Here is a 26,415-nt window from a genome sequence, read left to right on the forward strand (position 1 = left end):
CCAGTTTTATGTCATTAAAGGTGAGCAATTATACTTTTGTTAGCCTTTTGTTTACAAAAGGGTGACACAGGTTTGTGCTTTTACCCAGTGATGGCATAAAAATAATTATTTTTCCCTTAATTTTCCCTTCACATTCTATTTCCTAGCTAGCATCAAATGGTTATGACCCTACGACTAATGTTATCTTCATTGCATGTGTTGCCTTTCACAAGATCACAACTTAAACATGATCCATAGCCTAGATACCTGCAACTTCATGAAGACTATCATTTAACCATAATTGCACCATTATGACTTGATCTGTTAACTTTGATGCTAACTTAGTGACAATGCAATAAAGGCAATTTTTTGCTTCGTAGCTCTAACTCCAATTAACCCCTATCTCCTTGTGATCGTATGACCCATAACCCATTCATAGCATCGCCACTTGAATTGTTAACCCAAATGTTAACCATGCAAACAAGTGATAAAAGGAATTGTTGCATCACAACCTTGACCATAGGTTTGGCTTAACCACCCATGACCATGTGATGACTGCTATCATGAAGTATTGGAGTTAGAGATAGTGACATCGCACCCTAAAAATGAAAGTGTTGATATATGATTGAAAAGACCATTTGAGACTATTGAAAGAAGAGTGTGTGTCTTCAATCATTGTTTTGTCATTGATGTCAAACCTGCTATATGTTGGTAAGACAATTGCTTATATGTTTCAAGCACTATCACTTACTTGATTGATGACGAGGATTTGATCAACAAGATGTAACAAAAATACCTAGAGGAAAGGTTGAGTTATGATTATGTATTGAAGTGCAAGAATCAATTAAGACAGTGATAACATAGTGTATTGGGGTATGTGCAGGATCATGGTGTGCCAAAAAGTGGCAATGTGAAAAAAATAGAGTTTGAAGACATCTAAAAGCGCTTCAAAATTTGCTTTGACTTTCTTCACCAATCCAGGTACCAAACCTAGATGGTAAGGCCAAGCCTTATCAAATATCTAATTTGACAGCGGATATCTGATTTGATATCGGATATCTGATAATTAGCATAATAATATTATAACAATATAATTATTATAATTATTATACTAAATATAATATTATTATTATATTATAATAATATAAAAATATTATATTATAATAGTATAATATATTATTCAATATTATATAGTATATTATTATTATTATTATTATTATATTACAATAGTATAATATTATACTATAATAATAATATTATATTATAATAATATTATAATGTATTATATTATAATAATATAATATAATATAATATAATATATAATATAATGTAATATAATATATATAAAATATAATATAATAATAAAAAAGTAATATATTATAATATAATATATAATAAAAAAGTATAATATATTATAAATTATAATAATATAATATAATAAATTATAATAATATTATATTATAATAATATAATATAATATAATATTAAATATAATATAATATAATAATTAAAAATGTAAGATATTATATGTTATAATTTGTATATAATATTGCATGCATATTGGATATCTGATACCTGTGCATAACATAAAAATAAAAACACAGACCCGTGGGCCCTCTTATTATGCTAATTTGGGGCCAGTATTGCAAGAGTGATTGGATACGATTCAAGATCGGATTTCAAATATTAAGGCATTTTTTTTTTCCAAATCATTTTTAACCTAAATTCAATAGATTTTAGGATGATTTTGTTTGTTTTAGTTGAATCTAGGGTTTTTTTGAAAAAATGGTTAAAATTAAGGTTTTTTTTAATATATATTACATTTTGCAATTCAATAGGAATGGCTAATCAGAATGATGACACTAAGGTAGGGAATAATATTCCTTGTAACCCCCCACCAAATGATCCAGTATCCCCACAAAACCATCCACCAAATGATCCTCTACCCCCTTAAAACCCTCCTCGAATCAAGGATTTGATAAATGAAAATCTCACCGAATTGAGAGGTTTGCATAGAACATATAATAATGTACCCGCATTGGCTCCTATGTTATCCATGTCAAACACCATAGTGGATAACATTGAAACCCTTATGAACCAACAAAATGTCACTCTTCATTGGAGTGATGAAATGCATGAGATGTTTGATGATGGTTTGGATTATGATGAGGTTGCGGCCCTCAACATAAGCAAAGATAATTTGGCTAGCCTTTTTGCAAACCCAAAAATGGGTTTACCAATTGACCCAAAAAAATCCAAACTATCGATTAAATGGTGCACAAATGATGTCATACATGCAAACTTTTGGGATCGTTGGTGGATGGTCTTTGATATCCCTCCACATGGAAATTTAGACATACCATTTTATTTCCTTAGAAAATTATATGCAAAATTTGCGTTGAAACTTAAAGTGAACTATTAGAGCATGAAGCCCAACATGGGTGTAGGACTAGGAGCTCCTCAAGATAGACCCTCTTCTTAGTGGAAGAAAGTTGCAACTTTTGTCCCCCCCCCATTGATATCTCCCCCCTCCTCGAGTGCAACATCTAGATATTATGATAGAGGCTAGCTCTCAAACCATCAGAGCCATTCATAGGCTGAGTAGCCTAATGATATCTCAGGCTAGATCAATCTTGCCTCCTCATGTTGATGATGTTGGTGCTAGTTCATCATCGGCTAGCTCATCACATGTTTGTGTGCCTCACACTTGCATTACATGCAAGAATATTTGCCTGGGTCCCATAGGTGATCTTCCTGAGTATCATTTTGTATTAGACGAGGATACACCAGACACACACGCAGAGGCTATAGACCCTGATGCAAGAGAGGAGGGGAATGTAGAGGCATGGACTCCTTCAGTGTCAGTATGTGTATATTCTATTTTTATGACATATGCAATTTAAAGTTAATTTTTATAATAGAGTAATTTTAATTTTTAAGCCATATTGACTTTTATATGTATGTGATCTTCATTCATGTTTAGTTGATGACCGAGGAGGAGCTCAAACAGATTGATGATGCCATGCTCTTGGCCATTTCATTTGGCTTTGAGACATCTACGGTACATTAAGTTGTGTTCACATTTTTTTTTCTATTTGATATTGTAGCATATATGGTTGCTAATCTTTCTTTTATCTTGCAAGTACCACCTGTCCTAGGGAGACAAAGTGCAGGGGGTAAGCCAGCACACATTGACAAAGGAAAGGTAATTAGGTGCTTTCTATTTGATAAATATCGATGCATTCTTATAAAATGTTTGTGGTAATCCCATTTAATTAAATTCTTTATTGTATATAGGGTGTGGCTACTGGCGATGAGCCTATATAGATTCCACATCATAGACCATCAGGGATTTCCATTCACACCAAGAGCCCCATTGTATGTATAAGTATCATTTATTTTTTATTATCCTTATCTTCATAAATAAATTCAAAACTGACTTTCATGATATTAACAACTACTATTTTTTATCTCATAGGAGACTCCTAGTGCACATGTGGTCCAGCAGGAGAGTTATGTAGATTTGATGACGTGGCCACTCTCTCTTGAGGAGCAACCTACAATAGTAAGTTGTAGTTTGAATTCATGATGAAATATGTTATAAATTTAGTATGTTATGAATTATAATGTTATATTTTAAATTATAGATTCATCTGACAAACGTATTTGAACATATACAACCCACAATTAGAGAGGTACCGGCATTGCTGAGGGCATATGGGAGGACTCTTGACCGGCATAGGAGGTCAATGAGAGAGGTATTTATTATGAAATTTTGATAGTATAAATCTTCATTACAAAAAATATCATTATGCATTTGAGTAATTCAATGTTACATACAAAGAATCATATATATTTAGTAGTCTGACTTTGGGTTTTCCTTTTTTGTTTATGTAGGAGGCATCTGATCCACCTAGTGGAGCGAAGAGGGTGCATTTTGATCATCCACCAGCACCCTAGGATAGTATAGTTGTTGTAGGATGCATCATGAGACATTTTGAGATGGCATATGCCACATTGTATACAGAAACATTGATATTATACACATTCTGATGGCATGATCAGCCACATTTTGTATATGGATCTATATATTTTGATATATATTTGAGTACTTTCTCTATGGATACATGATCTTATATATATATATATATATATTTGTGTAAAATTTTGTCTATGGATACATGTATTTTGATATATATATTTTTCATTTATGTGCATAATGATATACATATTAATTTAATATCTAGTATTGTTCAATTTATCATGGATCATGTGTATTGTTCATGTTTATGGAATATCATTAATTTTGACTATGTTTATTATATTTGATTCAAATGCAATAATTTTTGAATAACTTTTTAACAACCTTTATTATCAAATTTGGATGCAATGTACAATTTGAAGTGTTATCATGACATAAATACACTTGTTAACCTCCTACACAAGGTTCAGATAACCCCATTTTAAACTCCACCTTCAACCTTGAAACTAACTCTTGGCTTCAAATCTAATCTCAAAACAGTAAGGACTCTACTCCTCAACCATGGATTCTATTCCCAACCACCAAGTCATTCATAGATTCATAATCTTTGATAACTAGCACTTCACTTTGTTACTATCCTCATACTACAACTTTTCAATTTCAACATAACTTCAAAATATCTCAACTTAAGAGACTTGATTGGAAAATTCATCGATAGCCCTTGTGAGCTTCAATTTATTTTAGGCCTCAGCATCACCATCTTGTAGAATTCAACGGTTCATTGATATCCCTCATGAGCTCTGAGTTATGACCCTCGAAATATTGACCTCAAAATGCACTTAAAGCACCTTGGAGACTCCTCGGTATGGGGTGGTCATGGATGATGGATGGTCTCCATTGCTAGAAAAAGGGTGTGACTAAGGTTCACCCGCCCACCCAGAGCTAATGGCACTAACAATTCAATGCCAAAATTAGCGGTTTCAAAGTTATGTTGTGGTGCACCTATGAATTGAGGCACACTACAAGTTTTGGCATCAAGCGAGATCACTGTGCCAAATCCAAATAGAATGTGATCTCTCAAAAATGAGATTGATTATTTTAGGTTTTAGCATCACTATCCTATAGCATTTGATAGTTCATCGATAGCCCTCACGAGCTCCAAGTTATGACCCTCGAAAAATTGACCTCAAAATGCACTTAGAGCACCTTGGAGACTCCTCGGTATGGGGTGGCCGCAAACGATGGATCATCTGCATGGCTAGAACAAGGGTGTGAATAGGGTTCACCCGCCCACCCAAAGCTAATGGCACTAACAATTTGATGCCAAGATCAGTGATTTCAAAGTTACACTATGGTGCACCTATGAACTAAGGCACACTACAAGTTTTGGCATCGAGCGAGATCGTTGTGCCAAATCCAAAAAAAATGTGATCTCTTGAAAATGAGATAGGTTATTTTAGGCCTTAGCATCACTTTCCTATAGAATTTGACAATTCATTGATAGCCCTTGCGAGCTCCAAGTTATGACCCTTGGAAGATCAACCTAGAAACACACTTAGAGCACCTTGGAGACTCCTTGGTACGAGGTGGCCACGAATAATGGATGGTCTCCATGGCTGGAAAAAGGGTGTCATTAGGGTTTACCCACCCACTCAAAGCTAATGGAACTAACAATTCAATGCCAAGATTAGCAGTTTCAAAGTTACACTGTGGTTCACCTATGAACTAAGGCACACTGTGAGTTTTGGCATCAAGCAAGATCATTGTGCCGAATCTAAATGGAATGTGATCTCTCAAAAATGAGATAGGTTATTTTAGGACTCAGCATCACCATCTTGTAGCATTCAATAGTTCATCAATATCACTCATGAGCTCCGAGTTATGACCCTCGAAAGATTGACCTCAAAGTGCACTTAGAGCACCTTGGAGACTCCTTGGTAGGGGGTGGCTGCAAATGATGGATGGTCTCCATGGCTGAAAAAAGGGTGTCACTAGGGTTCACCCACCCACCCAGAGCTAATGGCACTGACAATTCGATGCCAATATTAGCGGTTTCAAAGTTATGCTATGGTGCACTTATGAATTGAGGCACACAATGAGTTTTGGCATCAAGCGAGATTTTTGTGCCAAATCCAAATAGAATATGATCTCTCAAAAATGAGATAGGATATTTTAGGTCTTAGCATCACCATCCTCTAGCATTCAACAATTTATCGATAACCCTCACGAGCTCTAAGTTATGACCCTCTAAATATCAACTTCAAGACGCACTTAGAGCACCTTGGAGACTCCTCGATATGGGGTGTCTGCAGATGATGGATGATCTTCGTGGCCAAAACAAGGGTGTGACTAAGGTTCACCCACCCACCCAAAGCTAATGGCACTGAATATTTGATGCCAAGATCAGCAGTTTCAAAGTTATGTTGTGGTGCACCTATGAATTAAGGCACACTGCAAATTTTTGCATTGAGCAAGATCGTTGTGTTGAATCCAAACAAAATGTGATCTCTCAAAAATGAGATAGGTTATTTTAGGTTTGAGCATCACCATCTTGTAGCATTTTATATTTCATTGATAGCCCTCACAAGCTCTGAGTAATGACCCTTGGAAGATCGACCTCAAAATGCACTTAGAGCACCTTGGAGACTCCTCAGTACAGGGTGGCTGCAGATGATGGATAATCTCTGTTATTAGAAAAAAGGTGTGACTAGGATTCACCTACCCACTTGGAGCTAATGGTGTTGACTTTTTGATGCTAAGATCATTGGTTTCAAAGTTACGTTGTGGTGCACCTATGAACTGAGGCACACAACGAGTTTTGGCATCGAGTGAGATCATTGTGCCGAATGCAAATGGAATGTGATCTTTTGAAAATGAGATATGTTATTTTAGGCCTTAGCATCATTTTCTTGTAGCATTTAATATTTCATCAATAGCCCTCATGAGCTCCGAGTTATGACCCTCGAAAGATCAACCTTGAAACGCACTTAGAGCACCTTGGAGACTCCTCAGTATGGGGTGGTTGCTGATAATGGATGGTCTTCATGGTTGGAACAAGGGTGTGACTAGGGTTCACCCACCCACTTGGAGCTAATGGCACTAATGATTCGATGCCAAGATCAGCAATTTCAAAGTTATGTTGTAGTGCACCTATGAACTGAGGCACACTGTGAGTTTTGGCATCGAGCAAGATCACTGTGTTGAATGAAAATGAAATGTGATCTCTCAAAAATGAGATAGTTTATTTTAAGCCTCAACATTATTGTCCTGTAGCACTCAATAGTTCAATGATATCCCTCATGAGCTCCGAGTTATGACCCTCGAAAGATCGACCTCTAAACACACTTAGAGCACCTTGGATACTCCTCGATACAGGGTGGCTGTGGATGATGGATGGTCTTCGTGGCAAAAAAAAGGATGTGACTAGGGTTCACCTATCCACTCAAAGCTAATGGCCCTAACAATTTGATGCCAAGATCAGCAGTTTCAAAGTTACGTTGTGGTGCACCTATGAACTGAGGCACACTGCGAGTTTTTGCATCGAGCAAGATCGTTGTGCTGAATGAAAATGAAATGTGATCTCTTAAAAATGAGATAGGTTATTTTAGGCCTTAGCATCACTGTCCTATAGCATTTGATAGTTCATTGATAGCCCTCAGGAGCTCCGAGTTATGACCTCAGAAGATCGACCTCAAAACGCACTTAGAGCACCTTGGAGACTCCTCGATACGGGGTGGTCGCAGATGATGGATGGTCTCTGTGGCTAAAATAAGGATGTCACTAGGGTTTACCCACCCACCTGGAGCTAATGGCATTGATGATTCAAACAGTTCTAGCCATTAGGAGTTAGATTTTGAAAAGTTGTCAAGAAAATTGCAAAAGTTGCTTAATTTTTGCACTAAGACAAGTTTTATTGCAAATTTGTTCGCAAATGGACTCTACAAACTCCTAGGGACCCTAATAATGTTCTAAACATCTAGACCTACCTTAAAAATATTGAATTTACCAAAAATCCACTTTATTGGACCAACTGATGGCCAAGGCTTATAGTTGCACCATGAGGTCTTGTGTCTATTACAAATGTGGATGGTCACAAGGAGATCATTAGATCTATCCCTAGACCTTATTACATCAAGAAAAGAAAAATGGTTAGTTACTTTGCACTAGTGTTTCATGTATTGATGTGATAAAAAAGTGCATAGAATGGTTAGTGATTGTGCATACCTCATGTATGCATTACTTGATTTATTTATTTTTTATGAGATGTGGTTGGTATGTGATTGATTAACAAGCTTTCTTAGCATGAGAATTGTTGGATAACCAATCAATTTTCCTACTAATTCAAATGGGTGTGCCTAAGGGCTCAACATGTTTAGGTGATATTGAATCCACATGAAAATCACTTGCTCTTCTAGAGATGTTAAAGGGTGTATGCAAAGGGACTAGCATCCTTTAATATTATAGAATTTAATTTTTGTACATTTTTATGGATATGCATTTGGAAAAATTCCATGCATTCTTTAAAATTATTTTTATTAGATGTAGTAGTTATGTGGATGATCAAAAACCTTGTATTTCATTAATGTTATTGGACTAAGAACTAGTTTTCCTCTCAATTGGAAGGGTGGGCCTAAGGATCCAACACTAATGGGTGATGTTGAACCATCTTGGTAATGACTAGTTCATTTGGGGAGGCTTGAGATTGCATGCAAAGGGATTCTTGTCAATTTTACACAATATTAGCATCATAAAATCACTTTTTGTTTCAATGCCTCATTGTGAATGAGTACTCAAACTTATTGTCACCTTCCCCAAATTGTTTTTTAAGAAATCAAGTATTCTAATTGTTCATCCATACTTTCTAGATTTTTCTTATTTGATTAGTTTGATAAAAATAGTTTTAATAATCATAATGTCAGCTCTATGTCAAATAAGAAAAAATCCAAACTTGTAATAAGATATCCACAAGCAATTATCTTTCATATAGTTATAAATTCTCTTAAAATTGTCCTTATAGACTTGTATCACATGCAAATATGATTTGCAAGAACTTGTTCAAAGCCTTCCTCTTATAAGTCCTTACAAAGAAACTACCAAAATAAAAATAAAAATGTGCAACTAATTTAACCTATCTTTTTTTATTATTACAAAAACCATATACAAAAAAAGTTCACATTTTACATCATAATACATCATAAATCTTAGGAATTCTCCCCAACACCACCACCACCCCCCCCCCCCCCCCCCCCCCCAAACTCTTCATGATGTACCTACCTTCCAATATCATTAAAAAATTAGTAACTTATTGTATTAAACAAGATAATCATCAGTTCATCGAATCATTATGAAGAAAATAACATAAGAAGTAAATATACCTAGTTGAGTGTTTCAGTAGGGTCCTCTCTCTATTTTAGGGTCTCCAATAGGGCTTCATGATCAGCATTAGCAATAGTAAAAAGTTTTTTTACTTTTGGTCTTCCTTGATGCTTCAACTTTACATTTGCTGCTATAGTAAGATGTGAATATATGAGAATTATTTTGTGCTTCTGATAGTCTTTGAATGCAGGAATTTTGTTCCTTTTAAGAATGTATGTCTACAGCCATGTTCCAACAACAACCACTGAACTAGTAGGATATGTGAATCCATCATCATCTATAATCGATTGTGCAAGTTTTTGTTTACCTCTTACATAATGTGCTAACCAATAATCAGATTTCTCATCATTCCCCTGTGGTGCAACCAATGCAAAGACATGTCCTAGCTGAAGTAGATCTGATAGATGGTTATGCTCAAGTGAACTTTCCATGTCATCATTTCTAATAGAGGGTATGATAGACAATGGAGTAAGATAATGTGGATCCCATGTGTCCACCCACTCACTTGACTCACAGTGATCCCAATCACACTGAAAATAACTAGGACAAAAGCAAGCTAGTTGTCGTGTCCAAATGGTCCATGTAATAGAATCAGAGCTCCAGAATGAATGCATTTTTTATCAGGCTCTCACTATAGCACAATCTGATTTATCAGCTATGGACCCTTCCTCAACCAACCAAAAGAACCTACGTACCACTGAATCAAGAGTCCCTCCTTGTGATAATGCTAAACTACACCAATCAACAATGCTACGAGCATCAAGAAGCTCTACTGCTGAAATCTTCAGTTGCTCCTTAACTAGAACTCTCTTCACACATTCCCCTACTCCATCATGTTCCCCTTTTCCATGGCCGGACTGAAAAAAACTCCAAATATGAGGCACCCCTCCCTCTATGTGCATCCTACATAACCAATAAAATGTGCTAGCATTCTTGAGTTGACCTATACATTTATCTGACCAAATGATATTTCTATCTATAGAAATTGAATGCTCATGTAAGAAATCAAAACAATTCTTGAAATAATGTTGCACAAACTCATGAGAGTGAGATCTATTATCACTCATATAAAAATGATACTCTCTAATAATATTTTGATTATCTTCTGCCAATGGGAAAAGTCTCCTTACACATTATAAATTGTTGATCCAAACACTGAGACCTGTGACTATGTCTTGCATACTTGTAAAAAATATTCCTTGACATTTGAAATCAAAACATGAAAGTCTCCCACCAAATGCCCATGTTTCACTTTGACGAGGATCATCAATTTTCTCTCTTTGAGTAAGTGTTCTTCTCAAAGTAGTATGATTTAGATTCAAATCAATACAAGTTTGTCTCATATATTTACTCTTTCTCAAATGATGACTTACCAAAGAGGTTGTAATAACTCTTCAAGCAACTTTGTTATCCTTCTCCCTGTTATTTTTTCCCAATGCTATTGAGAGCACTGAAAAGATTCTTCACAATAATGGCATTTCTTTCCAACTTTTTATTGACACCAATCTTCAATTTGGAAATCATAGGTCTCATCTTTTCCATCTTTAATAAGTGCATGAAAAGCTAACATTGCTCTATCACTATCTCATTGCCAAAAAACATCTTATATAGTCTTGAAGCCCATAACTGAATGGTTCTTTCTGATTTTTTCCCTTCCAAAGTGGAAATAATCATTTCATCAATTTTAATTATCCATTTTGGTGTTTTAGAACCTTCATGTTGATTATAATTAGGAGATATGTAAGGTTCTTTTGCATTAGGTTCCTATGCATTGTCATGTTCGACATGGTCAATTATGCAATTTGCATTATGACCTGGTAGCATTTTGCCCTCAAAATTTTCATTCTTTAAATTTTCAATTCTGGCATTATTGTTTTCAATAGGTACACTTTCATTCCCCAACTATACATATTCATTATCTGACTCTATGATTTCACCTTTGACTAATTCATCATCAAATTGATTGATATTTAACATACCTTGTCTTTTTCTTTGGTTTTCTATTTTGTCCCTTTCCCTATATGCCACAATATCTTTATTGGACACCTTCCTTTTGCGTTTAGCCTTTTGATGATTGCTACTCCCCATTCATATGACACTATCGAACACCTAGGGTTATATTTTCAAAAAAAAATCGATTGATTGGGACCAGAAAAGTGACTTTTCGTGAAACCCATGAAAAATAACATCAAAAAGTGATGTTGTCGGGTCTGCAAGGATAAGCAATATGTTGGAAAATGATGCCAGTAATATCAAATATCCGATTTGAAATTGAATATCTAATATGAAATCAGATATCCGATTCCAAATCGGATATCCGATATGCCCACTAAATTATTTTGGAGGGAAACTCAAATATGTGAGTTATAGTTTGTGACTTTTCAATTATTTCAGTTATATTACTATGTAAAGATATATTATAATATATTATATGTATATAATAACGTAGTGTAAAGATATAACATATAATCTATTAATATATAATAATATATTATGTTATTCTTATTATAATCCATAAATATAATATATATTATTATATTATATTATTATTATTATTCCTATATTATTATTAAATATAATAATGTAATATATTATATATATATATATATATATATTATTATGACCTATGTTATTAATATATCATAATATATTATGTTATTATTATAATTATCTATAAAAAATTTATATATATGTCGAAGGGGGTCATGGGGTGACCTATGACCCCCTTCAACCCATTACATGACGACATATGTTCCTAGGGGTCCTAGGACACCTAGGGACATATTAGAATGCTTCTTATGGGTTGAAGGGGGTCATAGGGTGACCTATGACCCCCTTCAACCCATTACCTGATGACATATGTCCCTAGGGGTCCTAGGACCCCTAGGGACATATTAGAATGCTTCCTATGGGCTGAAGGGGGTCACGAGTTGACCTCTAACCCCATTTGACCCATTACATGATGACATATGTCTCTAGGCATCATAAGAGCCCGAGGGGCATATTAGAATGCTTCATATGGGTTGAAAGGGGTCATAGGTTGACCTATGACCCCCTTTGACCTATTACGTGATGACATACGACCCCTAGGGACATATTAGAATGCTTCATATGGGTCGAAAGGGGTCATAGGTTGACCTATGACCCCTTTCGACCCATTACATGATGACATATATCCCTAGGGGTCCTAGGACCCCTAGAGACATATTAGAATGCTTCCTATGGGTTGAAGGCTTTGACCCATTACATGATGACATATGTCCCTAGGGGTCGTAGGACCCTTAGGGACATATTAGAATCCTTCTTATAGGTTGAAAGGGGTCATAGGTTGACCTATGACCCCCTTCAACCCATTACATGATGACATATGTCCCTAGGGGTCATAGGACTCCTAAAGACATATTAGAATGCTTCATATGAGTTAAAGGGGGTCATAGGTTGACCTATGACCCCCTTTGACCCATTACATGATGACATATGTCCCTAGGGGTCCTAGGACCCCTAAGGACATATTAGAATGCTTCCTTTGGATCAAAGGGAGTCATAGGTTGACCTATGATCCCCTTCGACCCATTACATGACAAAAAATGTTCTTAGGGGTCCTAGGATCCCTAAGGACATATTAGAATCCTTCCTATGGGTCGAAGGGGCTCATAGGTTGACCTATGACCCACTTTGACCCACTACTTGATGACATATGTCTCTAGGGGTCCTAGGATCCCTAGGGACATATTAGAATCCTTCCTATAGGTCAAAGGGGGTCATAGGTTGACTTATGACCTTATTCAACCCATTACATGATGACATATGTCCCTAGGGGTCATAAGACCCCTAGGGACATATTAGAATGCATCCTATGGGTCGACTTATGACCTCTTTCAACCTATTACATGACGACATATGTCCCTAGGGATTGTAGGACCCCTAGGGGCATTAGAATGCTTCATATGTGTTGAAGGGGGTCATAGGTTGACCTATGACCCCCTTCGACCCATTACATGATGACATATGTCCTTAGGGGTCCTAGGAACCCTAACGACATATTAGAATCCTTTCTATGGGTCGAAGGTGGTCATAGGTTGACCTATGACCCCCTTTGACCCATTACATGATGACATATGTTAGAATCTTTCATATGAGTTGAAGGGGATCATAGGTTGACCTATAACCTACTTCAACCCATTAAATGATGACATATGTCCCTAGGGGTCCTAGGACCCCTAGGGACATGTTAGAATCCTTCATATGGGTCGAAGGGGATCATGGGGGGACTGATGACCCCCTTCGACCTATTACATGATGACATATGTCCCTAGGGGTCTTAGGATTCCTAGAGACATGTTAGAATCTTTCATATGGGTCGAAGAGGGTCATGGGTTGACCTATGACCCCCTTCGACCCATTACATGATGACATATGTCCCTAGGGGTCCTAGGACCCCTAGGGACATATTAGAATCCTTCGTATGGGTCGAAGGGGGTCATAGGTTGACCTATGACCCACTTCAACCTATTAAATGATGACATATGTCCTTCATATGGATCAAAGGGTTCATTGGGTGACCTGTGACCCCCTTCGACTCATTACATTATGACATATGTCCTTAGGGGTACATATTAGAATGCTTCCTATTATTTGACCCATTACATGACGACATATGTCCCTAGGGGTCCTAGGATTGCTTGGGACATATTAGAATCCTTCATATGGGTCGAAGGGGGTCATAGGTTGACCTATGACCCGCTTCAACCCATCACATGATGACATATGTCCCTAGTGGTCATAGGACCCCTAGGGACATATTAGAATCCTTCGTATGAGTCAAAGGGACAATATTATATTTAATAATTATATTATATTGTATATTTTTATATAATAATAATATAGTATTAGATTATATAACAATAATAATCATATATGTTACTAGATTATAGATTTAATAATAATAATAACAATATATGGGTAAGTGCACAAAGTTGTGGTGCCAAAAAGATGACACCTTTTTTTTTCTAGTTTTAAAAAGTGCACACGCACTATAGTGCGTATGAGCTATAGCACGCACACACTATCCCAAGCCATAAAGTGTGCATGATTTTCAAAATATAAAAAAATTTTATAAAGCATGTACATGCTATTAAGAATTAAATTTCAAAAGTTTTAAATAGTGCTTGCGCACTATAGTGTGTACGCACTATAGTACATATGCACTTTTCAAAAAAAAAAATTATAAAGTGCATACGCACTATTAAGAAATAAATTTACAAATTTTTAAATAGCGCATGCATGCTATAGCGTGCATGTACTATAAGGTGCACACACTATTTAAAGCTTTGCATTCTACCAAGCCTAAAGTTTGGAGTCTATAAACTAGTCTGAGACGTGTTTTACAGAAAACATACAAAAAATGATTGATTTTTTTTGTGTTCTCTCCTTCAAGTTTCCTCATGGTTGAACATCGATAAAATTAGGTTACATGATATTGTAGGTCTCTATGTTAGCTCTATAACCATATAATTTATTTTTAATTTGAACTATTGCAAGCCTTTCATCTATAATTTCTTTTGAATGTATGTCCATTTTTTTTCAAACACCAACATGTACTATTTGGGTTGTAGATTTTAGCTCGTTCATCAAATTTTGCAACAACTTAATTTTTTAGAAGCTAGACTCCATTCTACACACTTTAAAAAGAAGAAGTTTTAATTTTAGATTAGTTTTCAATCATTTCTAGTGGAAGCACATAGATATTTCACATTTTTGGGATGTGTCTAATTAAAAAATTCATCAAAAAAAAATACACATTATAAAATTACCTAAAAAATTTGAGATAAACTACATAGTGTTAGGTAACTTTTGACTAGAGCGATTAAAAAATTTCAAAAAAAAAGTTTAAATTTTAGGGGGCTACACTTTGTACTATGTTATGTTTTTTTGGAATAAATAGTAACACTTTTTATGACCCTCTTTTTTGAGGACTGAAAAATAAACCATTTTGGAAAAAAATTAGTAGTTTAGAAACTAGATTCAAAGTACTACAACTTTTTTTTTTGTCATGTCTTAAAATTTTGAGCATAACTATCTTCAAATTCTTGTTGAAGTTCAAAAATTGCTAATTTCAAAAAAAAGGTGTCCACTTATACCCCCCTTTTGGCACCACACCTTGGTGCACTTACCCATATATTATTATATAGAATAATTTTGTCATATAATACTACTATATATATTTAATAATAATAATATATCATATATATTACTATATTATATTTAGAACTATTTTATATTTAATAATAATAATCATATATATTACTATTATGTAATAATAATTATAATATTAATGTTCACACATTCACGAAATATATTTTCTTCTAAAATTGTCTAAAGTTATTCTCTTATGTTTATTTCCCTTTAAATTTGTCTCCCTCCAAATTTAAAATTTTAAAAAACTTCCTTTTTGAAATTTCCCTCCAAAAATGGGTGGGAACTTACTAGGCTGTATCAGATATCCGATTTGGCCTGGTATTTGCTAAGCCTGCCTGGTCAACCCAAAAAACGTGTTTTAGGAGGGTTTTAGTGACACTCAGACTTCGGGTAGCCATCTGACAATGTTATTTTGATCGAAATTGAATGAAATGAAAAGGATTTTTTTAATATCACTCTCAAGATTCCATCAATATAATTGCTATCAAATTCTAAGTTCTATAAGTATTTATTAGTTAATTTTCAGTGAAGATTATTGTAAAGTGTTGATTGACATATTGATTGAAAAATAGCTATAACTTTGAAACGGTATATCATTTTTTAAATTTAAAAGTTGTGTCATATTCTATGATTCTCCTAGTATAAGAAAAAAAATTTAAAAATTAAATTTGGTTAAATTTTCTATTAGTTAAGGTGGTCAAACATGGGAGTTTTTTTTTTCCAAAAAAATTTTGGTAGAAAATTCATATTTAGTTATTTATTTGGAATAAAAATACCAAAAAATATGTGTCACATTTGGGCATGAGTCTAATTTTTATATCTATAATTATATTTAAAAAAATTATCATTTGATTTTGATTAAGGTGGTTAGACATACACCTACTATTTATTTTCGCCCTAAAATTTTCGTAGTACTACATTAAAATCCAAACTTTTGACCAATCAATTATTTTTTTCTCCTGATAAGGCCTAGTATTTCAGAAACTACATTCAATTTCCTACAGATTATTTTCTTACAACTTTTTGATATAAATTCCATAACCACTTTAAAATTATGTGTCAATTTGGCATAACCTTGATTTGCTCATTTTTCACTGCCACTTAAGGCCATAGTTTGGTACACCATGATCCTGCACATACCCATCAATGATCTACTTTGAGGTTACAAAATGATTGGATACACTTAGAAAGTTTAGAAGAATAAGGTTGAAAAAAGTTCACTTACTAAGCTTAACCAAGTTGATAGAAGGTGCCAAGCAAAGTTAGTGCAAGCTAAGGAAAAAGTCAAGTGGAGCCGAGTGAAAGAAATTTCTAATGGATGTCATGCAAGCTAGTAGGTGCCAAGCAAGATAGTTGAAGCTGAGTGATTTTTTAGTTGATGCCAAGCTCCAATAAAATGTAGTTGATGTCGAGTAACATAGTATGTATCGAGCATTAGTAAATTAATAATGCCGAGCTATTGCATTATCAAAAAGATCGAAGATTCACCAATTAAAAGCCAACAAATTTGTTTTCTTGAAACTTGTGAATTAGGAGGAAGATAAGATTGATGAGTTAGAGGTACAGAATCTTATGTAAACCATTTTAGGGGCAAATTCAAATAGATTCTAAGAGAATTTTCTAGAGAAGACAGGATATGGGGTAGATACATTGTATCCTACCTAATCCATCAAAAACCCTAATTTTTTAGATGGATAATGAATGGGAAAAGAGTTCTAATTTCCTATATGTAGGGATGTTTGGCTATGAATCAAAGAGGTTAGAGATTTTTGGAAGTGAAATTCTGACAAGGTGAAGGAAGAGGGTTTTCTTCATCAAGTGACCCAAGAGAAGAAGTTTGCAATGGAAAACTAAGCAAGAAGGCTTAAAGAGGATAAATGCTTGAAGGGTGAACAAGCTTTCAGAGCCACAAAGATGGGAAGCCAAGCAGAGTTGAGGATTGAATAGTGATCTATAATCTAAAAGTAAGGTTGTAAGTTGTATCAGATCAAATCTCTACTATTACTTTCTAACAATTCTATCAGATTAGGGTAAATTCTTTGGAGAAAGGTTGACTTAATAGTCACTGAAAAATTCTTTAATAGGGTGGCATTCCAAGTGAATGGCCTAAAGTCCTCTAACATGGATCACTTTTAATAGGGCGATTGCAATCCCTTAATAGGGTCACATTTAATAGTGTGTGTTGTAAACTTTAACAAGGCTTGCCTTTAACAAGGCATCATTTCATAAGAGTGAAAAAGGAGTAGCATATTACTAGTGGTTTTTCCCAAATTGGGTTTCCACATTAAATCATTGTTTCAAGTGTACTAATGGATGTGTTATGCTTTATGCTTTATACTTTTGCATGTTAATGTTATAGTAACATATCAATTTAGGTTAACACACAATGAATGCATGCATAGTTGAGAAAGTTACATGGGTTCACTGAATTGTGAAAAGTTTTATTTTTTACATCTGAACCTTGAATAACTGATTCACTCCACCTCCCACTTATTCTAAAAGAATTGCAACAATTGGTATCAGAGCGCAGTTTCTTAAGAGGATTATTTTTAAGGTACTAAAAGCATAAAGATCAGGATGTCAAAAAGAGAAGTACCCAAGCTCAATAGAGATAACTTTTCTGCATGGAAAAATTTGTTGAAGTTACACCTTGGAGGACTTGGAGATTATGCACAATCTTGCATTTTAGTATAACATGTTGATCCAACAAGAGCCCTAACTACTAAAGATTTGAAGAAAAAGAAAGAGTACAATCAGGTGATGTTGGAGATTGCCTCTGCCCTAAGATATGTTGAGTTTGATGGTATCAAAGACCTTAAAAGTGCAAAATGGATGTGGGATTCCCTAGACACCATCTATGGAGGAGACAAAAATGTTCGACACTAGTAAATATGAACTCAATTTTTTATGAATATTGGTCAAAATTTCAATGCAGGTTAGTCAAAATTTTGACAAAGAAATTTGTGGTAATTTTTCTTGTCGAAATTTTGACCAACCAATGTTTGGTTGAAATTTCAACTAATACATTTCTCAAAAAAATTATTTTTTGCTAGCTCTGATTTTTCAGTATTGGTTGAAATTTCCACCAATGTTTGGTTGAAAAATTTTTAGAATTGGTGGAAATTTTGACCAATTCTTGGTAGAAAACTACCAAGAATTGGTTAGAATTTCAACTAATGTTTGGTCAAAAAAAAATTATAATTAGTGGAAATTTTGACCAAGTCTTGGTAGAAAACTATCAAGAATTGGTCAAAATTTCCACCAATGTTTGGTTAAAAAAAATTATAATTGGTGGAAATTTCGACCAAGTCTTCGTAGAAAACTATCAAGAATTGGTCAAAATTTCCACCAATATTTGGTTGAAAAAAAATTTAGTGTTGTATCAAGCAATTGTTTCTTATCCAAGCTATTTAATTTGTAGCCTTTTAAATCTCTGCAAAGATAAGGTTGGAGTAGGAGAATTTGTCTTCTAAAAGGTGTCCTCTAATTGTAAAGCATCCATTCCATTATCTGTTGAACTAGATATGTCTTGTTTGTTTAACTGATAATGGAATGGACACTTTACAATTAGAGGACACCTTTGAGAAGAAAAATTTAGTTGGTCCAACTTTATCTTTGTAGAGATTTAAAAGGTTACAAATTAAATGGCTTGGATAAGAAACAATTGCTTGATATAGCATGGAACAAAGAGGAACATAAACATATAACATGGACATGTATTCTTTGAAATGAAAGCATCCAAGAATATAAGTAAAAGTAGAACTATTGAAGTGTAACATGCCTCATTTTGCACTCTTGATATTACCAAAGTTGTAAATAATGATATATTATATAATTAAAGTAACAAAGGAATTTCATATTCATGACAGTCAATTCTCAAAGTATAGTACAGTACAGTACACAAGTTGAAGAAGAAAAGTATCCTAAACTGAACACCATTATATGAAAATTATGCATTTTATCCCACAAGAACTATGTATCACCTCTACTAATTTTCCCTTTTTAAAAATGCATTACCCTCTATACGTATCATATCAGCTACTTCAATCTGTTCCTCTACTGTCATGTCACTCTGCACCTTACCCTAACAAGTTTATAATAAATGAAAAAAAAATTATAATTTATGAATTGCAATGTAACACACGATAAGACAATTGGTGCTACAACTATAGGCTACCAAGATTGTTGGAATAAGTATCCAGTCTGATTTGCATTTGTTGAAGGGGAAGACTAGTAGGAATTTGATCTAGGCTTATTGTGTAGCAAGCACTCAAAATTAACACTAGACAAAGCCTACCTGTCATCTTATCGAAAGACATTAAGATTTAAGAATGATACAAAATAAAATTAGCATTGACATATAACCACATCCTTCACCCTTTCTATCCCTAATACTAGTCATTCCAAAGGAAATTGGATCACACAATGTGTAGCATTTAATATTTGAGCATCTGTTACACTTACACATTTAGCACCTACATATATAGCTTGACCAATTAGTGTGAGAAGAGAAGAATTAGACTTACCTACTTTGCTTCCTAAAAGCCAATAAGATCAACCTCATATATGAGATCAGCCTTAGGACGAACATTTGGAAAAGAAAAATTTCCTTCTTCCTCATATCCCAATTGCCATCTCACATGAAACAATGCATGTTCACCAGCTTGCATGCTTGCTACACCAATTGCTAAGCCACTTAAGACCTTTTTCTCTGTAGGAATAGTAAAATTTATGTCAAAATTAAACCATGTTCATATATAGATACATTATGAATAAGAAACTAATTACATTCTAGACAATATAAGAGTTCATTAATCTCATAATAGAATACTTTTTTTTTAATATTGCATATCAATAAGAACTTCCCCAACAATGCCAACCACAATTTCTGACAATAAATTATTCCTAGAGTTGTTTTTCATTTTAAAAAGAATGAGATTTCAAGTAGAGATAGAATACACCATTCTTTAAATAAAAAAAATGTCACACTTGTAATTTTTATTGATAATTTGAGGATTATAATGGGGCCCCAACCCATTAAAGCTATTTAATAACTATATGAAATATGAGAGCTAGATAAATCTGGACACCTATAAGCCTCTGATGAATAACTATAGACCAAATAAAAACTCATGGACCAAAATGAGCAAGGTCTAAACTATCTAATAATTGACCCCACAAATTGACAAAAAAATGGCATTGTACCAAAATCCACCATTCTCAAGCTAGCATGCAAATAAATGTGTATATATTGTGGAAACAGGGACCTAGCCATATTTGCAATAAGCTAATAGCCCTGAGATTTGCCCAGTGAACACGTATTTCACACAACACCCAATTTCCTCCCGTACTCCCTTACCATAAGAACCAGTAGCAACCTGAACACTAAGCTCTTTAAAAGAGTGTTTTTAAAGCACAAATCAAACCAACTTTTGAAATAATAGGAAGAATTAACAAAATTGGAAATTTCCAACACTCATTACAAAGAATTACTAGCAGTCCATCTGCATCCATTGCAATATCTCAACCCAAAAAAACTAGTTCTATTTCAGAATAAACTAGTTAAATCTCCTTGCACAAGGTTATGAGTTCCCCTACCAGGCTTTTAGTTGGTTACTCTACCATGCCTGTACAATCTTCATTTGAAATATCAAATAAAATAATTACTCTATTGTTCCCATACTACCTTCATTTGAGCTTTCATATAAAATAATATTTTCTGTAGAAAGAAAAACTACTTTTAAGACCCACTCTTGATAGCCAGATGATGAATGTAAGCATTAAGTTTATCCTTGAAATTAACAAAAATGAAATCACTAGTTCTAAGAATGTCCATACTCCCACTACCATCCTACCCTAGTATTACTATAAGCTTAATAATCCTTTAGGCTTCAACATCAAGAATCATAATGGTATTTTGGAGCCTATCAAGCTGAAACATCTCCATAGATGGGAGAATCCCAAGATGAAGAGCCATGTTCCATCATTTCTAAGAGAGCTAAAGCTTGAGAGCACACCACAAATATCTCAACAAAACATATCCTACAAAGCACAACACGATAGAGGAAAAACTTATCTTCCACCACAGATATCCCATGTACACATGTCAACGAGTAGGAGCACGTACCATGCACTGCAATCATTGGCACATCTTAAATAGAGCCATGTGGGACAAAGTCAACCTTACTGAATAATGATGATCCATACATTTACATGATATACTCTTGAGCTCAGGGAAAATGCATTGGGAAAGGTAATGTGAAGTTGAATAGTTAACCTAGAATTAGGAATGAAAAACCTTATTAACCATTAAAATGACTTGACTATCTATGAGCATATGGTAACTATAATTCTAATTCATCTAATATCTCTAATCTTTTAAATGAAAAAAATGCCCATCATAAAGAGCATATTAATTGACTAATGTCTGGCTTTTTTTGACTTCATTCAACAACATTCCCTAGTCCAACCAAGGTTTCCATGAGATCTAAGATGTTATTCGGAACACTTTCAGCATGTCTAAATTGATGGTTAGGATGGGTTCATACCCGATTGCATAGTTTCTTCACAAATAGGGCTACTAAAAGAGCCCCAATTAGGCCTCCTAGATTTGTAGGGCTTATAGTGTCTTCCCCTCAAAGATTCAAAATACAATGATTAGACCCATTCTCAAGGATTTTTTAAGTCTCAAGTCTTCAAATAAATATACAATAGAGTTGTTAAAAATGAGGGTTTTTAAGGGTTTGGGCAGCCTCCCTACTACCCCACTTTTTCACCACCTTCCACAGCTTGTATGTAGATATAGAGTGATTAACAAAATAGAACAAGCACATCCAATTGGACCTTTACACAAAAATAAGGCAGTCTATACCTTACAAAATTGGGCTCAACCATACCTATAAATAGAAAAATAATAAGATTTTTTGACATCATGTGGATAAAGAGATTAGATAAGACCTTGAAAAAATTCTTCAAGAATGCCCACAAAGGTGTAATATACATAGACTTATCTGAGCCTTAGTCTCTTTGTGGCTAGGGACCTTTCAATTTTTTACAATTACAATACAAATAGGGTGATCTCATCAACCTTGGACTAGGACAACTATTATGTTCTCATTAAGTGATGAAATGAGATAGGTGGGGCTACTTCACTACAAACTATGTTGGTAAAGAAAACCACAAAAAAATTGAGTAGAATAGAAGAAAAGTGATGAACTAGTTAAGCTAAAGAAATAGGTGAATTCCCTATAGACTATCCATTGGTGATCAAGATAAAAATATCCCACTATTGGAAAGAAAAAGAAAATATTACATGTGCTTGTATTTAGATGATAGTACTCAGATGTTAGATAACTAGGTAAGTACAAAACATAGAAAGTCATTGTAAAAGCTAAGTCAAGCATTTAAATTTCTTTCTATAGTAGAACTACCTCCAATTAGAATGCAATGAGAACAAAATTTATTTGCGATCCATATTTCCTCTAGAATTTATATTCCTCACATCACCAAGCAAGAGATAACACTAAGATAATAACTCTCATGAATCACAAAGAGAGATATGAAGTCATAAAGTCATCATCTTTACCTGAACTTGTGCACAGTAATTGCTAAGTCAATACAAAAATTCCTCACTAGCATTTTCTGTGATTCTTACTTCTTGCTATGAATAGTTTGAAGAGGCAAGTTCAGTCAACTGTTTAACTAGAGGTTGTTCATCCAATGTTTTATCCAGCATAGAAGCTCTATAATTTTTCACTAAATTTATGTTAAATTTGACACAACTATTGATAATAGAGGAAACTGGCCCAATAGTTATAGACTCTGATGCTCCAAGGTTTGATGACTATGTGTATCTACTAGAGGATAATTTAGTATGTACAATACCACATACAAGAAAACATTTATCCCTACATCTTTTATGATGTCAAATAAGAGTCTTGGATACATTGCAATGTGGATAATTACAATGGCTTTCATGGCATGCAATAATGTGTGCCCATAGCTTGTATTTGACACCACATGCACCATTTCAAAATTCACATTCTAGAGTTGAACATTTACTAGAATGATAAAAATAAAGTAGCAAAAGTTTTCTTCTAATTAATTGCCTTCTCATTTCTCCATTGCTTACAGTTGGTTGTAATGCAGGCTCATTCTGAAGTACACCTCTCCTTTCCTCGGGTGGTTTCTACTTTTGTTCACTGCATTGTGTTTGTTTAGGTTGCAATCCTAGAATGTGTATCAAGTTTGTTGATACTAATCTTAAAGATCTCAAAACCAAAAGGCTACCAGATATGCCATGTGATTTATACACCCAAGAAAATTAGATGCAATTACCAACGTTGCAGCTTGCTCAAATAGAGAACAAGGAGGGCCCTTAAAAGATGCACAAAAAATAGGGGCAGGTGCCCATTTTAAGTTATCACTATAAATAATAGCTAACATGTTTATTATCAAGAATATAGGAATAATAAAACAACAAAAATTGAAAAGCAATTGTTATCTTTACTATGGAAGATTATTGGATTCTCTATGGGTACATCTTGGGTCCTGCATTGGAAACCTAGATTTGGTTGGGTACATTTATTGACATACACAAACAAATCCATCCTAATCATGTACAATATAGAATGAACTAAACCCATACTGAAAATGAATCACCCCCAAATCCAAGGCTACATAAGAGCAAAAAGGTAACAAAATCTCTACATTAGATGAATTAAAAGTGGTCGTGATAACTTCCATAGTACTAAAGCTTTCCTCAAAAATAAATTGGAAAACCAAAAGATAAAGGTTCTATAAATTAATCAAGAAAAATGAGGTTAGGATTAGAGTTGATGTAAAAAGCAGAGAATTAGCAGAGGTTGAGTACTGATAAATCACAATTTTTTGCCTAATTTGATGATAAGCATGACCCATTCAACTAAACATATTTTCTATTTCTAGAAAATAAGGCACATAAAAGGCTTTCAACTTGCTAGCCACTTTATAAGGGAAAAAATGTTGATTACTAAGGAGAAATATAACAATCAGGCAAGAAAACTTTCGTAGTTTCAAACTTGGAAATAAAGTCCATAGATATAACTAGATCTTGCATAGTCTACCAATATTCCTAATAGATATAAGTGTTTCAAATATAAAGGAACCCTTAAGTCAATATCTATCTATGACAGTGAAGCAATTAATCCAAATCTAAAGTAGATTCCAATGTATAATAGCTCATATCCATGAGTAAAAATTATACAAGATGCATATAGTTTCAAGCAAAAAGACCCAAAATAGTAATATAACATAAAATATAGAATACAAAGATCATTCCAGCTGGGACCATCTTATTATATTTTGAGGGAATAGGTAAAGATGAAAATGGCCAAAAAAGTATATGTTTTTCTTGAAATTCTAAGAATTGGTAACTCTCAATCATTTATTTATCCATGGTACCAAAGCTATTTAATTAAAACATAAAAAGTAATAGTTCATTGATCATGTGCAATGTGATAGTATTTATTTTTCATTTTGGCTTTTTGTGAACTTTGATATTGTTAATGTTGTAGCTTCAATCGGATTGAATTGTTGTGGAGTTAATCCTCAATGGTTATTGGTTAAACATTATTGCATTTGATTAATTGTCAATTAGATCAATTCAATCCAACTGAAGCTACAAATTTAACACTATCTCTTAGCTATGAAGGATTTTTGTGGAACACATTATGTTCTCAAGCATATGGAGAGATATCATCTCAATATGATATTCTTGGAATGACATATTTAAGGATATCAACATATACCCATCAAATCAGATATAATCTGACTGATTCTATTTCATCAACAAATATATAATATTTCATTTTTCCAATTATTAAGAGAAATCTCATCCAATATTCTAATTCTAATAAGTTAAGAATAGACTTCTCGCTTTTGAAAATCATTTCTAATGGGAAAGCTTTGAAGTTTGCACTAATTGATTTTTTTTTGTAATCAAACTTGATTTTTAAACTATCTATCTTGGATAACATATTATTCATATCAAAATATACAAGAAAATGTCAAGCCAATGTCCAATATAATAATATATCTATCCACAAACTATTCACTTAAGGATACCATCAAACTGTGATGAAATGATAAGGACCCCAATCAAATGCAATGCTTAGCAACATCATAATCAAATAGACCTATATAATGAAAGAATCACTATGAATATATAAACCTATCAATATACTTTATACACTACCATATGTAACACTATTAAGTGTCAAACATCAATGAACTATCACCAATATCTACCAATATCTATATTGGAGCAATATAAGAATGAAGTAAACCAAGTTTGCAAGTATATGCCAACTAAATGTCACTGTAAGAGATAAGTCAATTATATGTGCCAACCATGATCATTGGCAATCAAGTAGCAAGTTCATTGTGATATCAATCAAAGTTCATGCCAATCAATCAAATATACATATAGATACCATCACTACATGTGTCAGACCAAGTGCACATGTCCCAACTAGTCTACCTATCCAATGATTTGTGACTTGAACTCAAGGGTAGTACCTTAATCGACACACCATTTTTCTCATGTCATATTGCCTAGTAAAAGGCTCCAGATACAATATAATAAATTTTCCAACAAAGGATAAGGGTTCAGTGATCACACTAGCTACCCAATCTTCTCTAAATCTATGGAGATTATTTTTACCATTCACCTCCAAGACAAGAAGGCATTGGAGATATAAGAGAGAAAATTGAAGTAATCTATAAGCATATGAAACTTCAAAAAAATTTCATTCAAATGCCTTCTGAATTCATGTCTGGTACTTTCTAGGTTCTTCAAGTTAGTTGTGAGCACCTAGAGATCATACTATCAGATCTTTTGA

The sequence above is a fragment of the Cupressus sempervirens genome, chromosome 11 (genome assembly GCF_028749045.1).
Source record: "Cupressus sempervirens isolate cs-2001-9-10 chromosome 11, ASM2874904v1, whole genome shotgun sequence".
Lineage (NCBI taxonomy): Eukaryota > Viridiplantae > Streptophyta > Pinopsida > Cupressales > Cupressaceae > Cupressus > Cupressus sempervirens.